The sequence below is a fragment of the Anneissia japonica genome, unplaced genomic scaffold (genome assembly GCF_011630105.1).
Source record: "Anneissia japonica isolate Jap-2015-1 unplaced genomic scaffold, ASM1163010v1 scaffold8236_len642391_cov169, whole genome shotgun sequence".
NCBI classification, from domain to species: domain Eukaryota; kingdom Metazoa; phylum Echinodermata; class Crinoidea; order Comatulida; family Comatulidae; genus Anneissia; species Anneissia japonica.
The window spans coordinates 386030-391239 of NW_022757925.1; the positions used below are offsets into that span (position 1 = coordinate 386030).

At 36.5% G+C, this 5210-nt stretch overlaps 1 protein-coding gene across 4 annotated transcripts in view; it reads left to right on the top strand.

Annotated features, from left to right (window-relative positions):
- LOC117124949 overlaps positions 1-5210 on the top strand; it is a 23492-nt gene that overhangs the window by 10147 nt on the left and 8135 nt on the right. The window contains exon 1 of one of the 4 annotated variants that reach the window (XM_033271293.1): positions 2984-3059. The exons of the other annotated variants lie outside the window; for them this stretch is intronic. The gene's annotated coding sequence lies outside the window, so the exon portion shown is untranslated. Of the gene's footprint in view, positions 1-2983; positions 3060-5210 lie in introns of those variants that run through there. 4 annotated transcript variants of the gene reach the window in all.

The window sequence follows — 5210 nt, forward strand, 5'->3', positions numbered from 1 at the left end:
GTAAATATCGACCAACAATGGCTGACTCCGGTGCCCCGGGAGAGGGCGCACTATTGTTTACCATTGAATAACAACCCTGGCGCTACAGTAGATCGAGACTATAGGCGTAAGCTAGGCCTAGGTCTCGGCGGTTGATTAGACTGGCCGAGGAGTCCAGCTGGAGAGTTTACACTGGTTTTTTCCCCCAAGTATTTCGTTTAGTGCGTGGTAGTGTGGGCATGCTGATTTCGGGTCATCCCTTATTACATTGGCCGACCCCTTGCCCGTCCCACGAATAAAAACATCTCTCACAGCCTTGTGTTCTGCTCTTAGATTTTTTTCAACTTTGTCACAACAATTGCCGATGTTATGCTATTGTGTCCTAAGTCCCGCATTCTCTCTGCTATCCTTTTCGTGGACACCAGCCTTCTGACGATACAATTTATCTTCAACTTTTTCAGCGATTTCTGGCTCCCTCCAGATATCTATTAAATATTCCTGCGCATAGTGTACGTCCAGAGATGCCGTTTCTTTACTGACTTTTCGGCCATCATTTGCAAAAAAGACTTGTTGAAATTAAAGTACACAGATCAGGGAGACTGCGTCAATTCTGAATGGTGTTTATGACAGTAACTAAAAAACGCGCTAACCAGCGAGCATGGAAGGTCACTTTGCTTCAACTTGATTGGTGTATTCGTGACCTGTGGCCACCCGCTGTTTAATTGTATACTGGCTTTAGGTTGGATTAAGAAGTTAGTCGACATAAATTTACTCGACGGGCTTAGTCGAGTTGTGGCCTTCATCTCGCCATACTTTAGCGGTCATGCTCAAACTTATGGCGAGATCATCTAGCTCATCCACTAAAATTATCTCGCCATAGTTGGATATGAACGGGGCTTATGTGGAAATGGTTTTCAAATGTAATGTGATCATTATTTTGTAAGAGTAAAATTAACTACATAACCTTTGAATCATTTAGCATTATATTAATATATTACCCATACACTTTTTTTCACAATTATTTCCACATGATCTAATGATCTAATCTGTAATAGGGTATACATATTTCACTAAGGTCAAATAACAGAATAACCCTTGTTTTCCATTCAGAATATTGCAAAGAATAACAAGTGCGAGGCACTTTGTTATGTTTTTTTTTTAGGTGTGCAAAAATTGCATTCAAATTTGTAGTACAATTTGAATAAGCCACATGTTATTTAGGCTACACTGGGCCTAACAAAACATTGGTTGAGTGATGTGTGCTCTGTAATAACAGTTTATTGCTGCGAAGCAGCCAATTCATATTCTTGACAGCAATTTGACCTCTGAAAGGTCATTGTTTGTCAAAAAACCTGCGCCTAAGACAACTGAAAAGCGGAGTTCTTCTTTCGTTCTGCCGGGTAAAATCAATTACTTTAGGCGACGTTTGTAGCTAACCTACTCGTACCAACGTCCGCATGTCGCGACGCTGGAGTAATATTCAGCGTTTTTATCATATTTCCAGGTTTCCTATTTCTACGTTTAATCAGCTCATGTCTCAGCCACAATATTTTGAGGCCAATATTATTTACGAACCCAGTTAAAATTATTTACTAGCCTATTTCAACGTGCTAATTATTACATTTAGGCGACGCTTGTTGTAGACTGGCATAGTGTTTTCGGAAATAAATACCATTTTATACACATGCGCAGATCGATTCGCCAGCAGTGAGTCATCGGCCAGCAGTGAGTCATCGGCCAGCAGCAGCTAATCGCCAGCAGCGAGATTTCACTGCAGCAAAACACTATTGTACACGGTACCAACACTGTTCTAATATAGACAATGGGTCGTGTCTCATATTATTTGTTATATTTTTATTATTCATTATTTTCACTTGACTCGCATAAATAATTTTGTTCGAAGAACATTTTATGCAGTTTTACTTCGCAGCACTTCACTTGCAATTCGCAATTTCTAGTGACTATGATTATTTTGTAGGCCTGATATTCTCAGAGAAATTACCAGTTCATTAGGGTCAGATTTTGTTTAGAATGTTCTATTTACAAACACAATTTACAGGAACATTAATCCTTTGTAAATCTATGAAATACCAGTAAGACATTTTAAATTATAATTTTGTTTCTATATTCTATCAGTTCAATAGAATATTTGTGTAAGGATTTTCATACAGTAGTTTTAATATACTGTACACATTGAATTTCGTCAAAGAAATATAATTAAACATATTTCCTTATCGTGGGGAAATTCATCTCAACGCTTTGTCTGTAGGTTGTATGTGATCAATCAGGTGATTGGCCTTGAATATGTTAGTAATATTGTTACTTGTTTTTAAGACATAGGCCTATATAACTGTACTAAATTGCTTGCTGTTTTTGTGTCTACAGCATCTTCTAGAGACCTAGGGGTGATCAGTTTCAAGTCACTTCTCAAAACGCATCTTTTTAATAATCTCACCACAAGCAACGACTGTGGAATGGCACCGTATAAATAGTGATTGATTGATTATGTGTTGCTTCATTTTTTGTTATTTTACTAATAGTCCAAGTTCCTTAGGTCTACTCACATGAAACTTTGCCTCAACATTATAAAGAAAATACTAGGTTGGCTATAACAATGTGAAATTCATGGGCTAAAAAAACAACAAATTTAGATACAACAAATATCAAAAAAATTGATGGAGGACCAAAATTTGATGTAGTGGGGATGGGAAACAACTGACTTTTTATCATTTTGCATGGCATAACATAACTGCAGCAGTGGCACGATTTCCTCATTAATAGTCATGTGATTGATTAGTCATATTTATCAGTATTTGATATTTTCAGTGAAATGGAATTTTTTCAGTTCTATTTTTGGACATAAACGTAATTGAAGAACAAAGAATAAAAATATACTAGTACTCTACTGCATTTGAGCCTTTATGATCAATATCAGGAGATTTTTCGTGTCAATCACCTGGTTAATACCTCATTCTATAGTCCTTTCTGGGCCTATTGCAAGCTAGAGCCTAATCACACTTATTAGATATTGGCCCAGGGCTGCCGTATATGGCTGACTCAAAACAATTGTTGTGTTCACGGTTAGTATTTTAAGTCGGCTCAAGTTTGCACTGCAAACGTTCACACTTTCTCCTTTCCACCGGTTTTTTTCAGTGAAATGTTATGGTATAAGATGTCAAAAAATAGACCGCTATTACCGTGACCTTGGCGACCCAGGTTTACGTTCAGATATGAAGATGAGTCTAAAGTCAGACTAAATTTATGTCGGCTCTTGGCCGGTGTAAAATTTATTGCTTGTTCACACTTGAAAAATGGCGGCCCTGAGCCGAGGTAACTATAAAGTGTGATTGGGCTCCTACGCCTAGGCATCATTTTTGTTCATATTTGCCATTGACGAAAATATGTTGCCTAGTGTGTTCAGCTAGGCTGACATCCAGTGGTGGTGCCAGTGGGGGTGGGGAGGGGGGTTGCATGGAGAATTTGCTGTAGTCGGCCCCTTGGACATGTCAGACCCCTTGTCAGCAAATTTTTAAAGCCACCACGGCTGACATCATCATCTGCCGAGCAGGCACTTATTTGATATACAGTCAAACTTGCCTAAAGTCAAATGTGCCTAAGTTGAAAAATTGTCGAAGTCAACATTATTTTCATGTCGCTTCATCTTCCCTATATTTACATGGTTAATATTTGATTCTAACTCGAATTAATTAAGTTGAATAAAACGAAAGTCGAACATATTTTACATGCCAAATTTATCTGTTTCCATTGATTGTTAGTCCGTAAGTCGAAGTCAAAATCTTGAAGTAAAACTTCAAACATTTAATAAGCTGTCACTGATTTACCAACATCGCTGTTTACCAACATCGCTGTGAACGTCAACAAATAACTCATACATTTGGTAATACAGAAATTCACATGCTAAGTAAGTCCAACCAGTGACTCATGTTTGCATTGCATAGCAGTACTTTGTGCAGTTTATTCTACATGCGACTCAACTCGCATCCTCGCTATTGTTGAGACGTGTGGTAAAGTCACCAAGCGACTGATGTTTAAGCACTTTATTCAGGTTTTTTTTTTTTTAATACAGTAATTGTGAAATAAATGTCATGGAATTTAGGTATCCTAGTTTTAATTTTTGAACTGCGACTTTGCATCTTCATCCCGATATTCGTTGCATACAAACTACCTGCAGAGAACCGCCTGCTTTCCTCGCGGTGCAGCAAAAAGCAAGCACATGCATGAGTAGCGGGCGATTTTTTAAGAGTCCGTTTTGCGGCGGGTTATACTCATCTGGTATAATTACGATTAATACATGTGTTGAAATATGATAAAATAGACTTTTACCTAGTAAGTGTTGGTTTGGTCTTTGGATTTCCCAACCGAATTTACTCCCAAAATCATGGCCATGCAAAAATCAGTTATTAAATGTTAGTTTATCAAATCAAATATGATTAAGCTTTAATTTAAGTATTGATTGATTTCTCTTTAAACTGTACTGTATTCAAAAGAATGGCATAGAAACAGTTAACAAAAATATATTGAAGAATTTTTATTAAAAAAAATTTTTTTTCTATTTTTTTTTTATTTTATTTATTCTGGCGAAACAAATCACAATATAAAACATTACAAATACAAAGAAAAATCATAAATTCACAAACATATAAGAATAATTAGGTGAGCCAGGGAGCAGGAAAAGCGAAACCACTGTCATCTATGAGATGTGCTGCTCCCAAAAAAAAAATTAAAAAATAAAATAATAATAATATAATAATAATAATTATAAAATAATAATAATGATAAAACAATATTAAATGATTAAAAATCATTAAAATATCTTTTTAACTTGCATTTGATCAAATTAAAATTAATAGATATAATGAAATAATTTCAAATTTAAGGATGGAGGTTAGGCGCAATCTACAAATTATCACCAACGACAGAAACGGGTCAAACACGTTTACTATTGTTATATGACAAGCTCCCAAACGCATGGGTGCCGTTTGGAAGCTTGTCGTTCGAGCCGTTTATTCCGTTTGGAAGTTAACTCCTCCCCTTTTCATATGGCTGACTGCTCGTGAATGGCAAAATGTTAAACGCGTTCAGCGAAATTTGGAATTTGATCGTGATTTAAACAACTTCAAAACTTGTTCAGTGTCCCTACCGTACCTAGGCTATGTAGGCCTAGGCCTATATTTATAATAGTAGTAGCCTGGTAGTAAAATGCTAGCCTA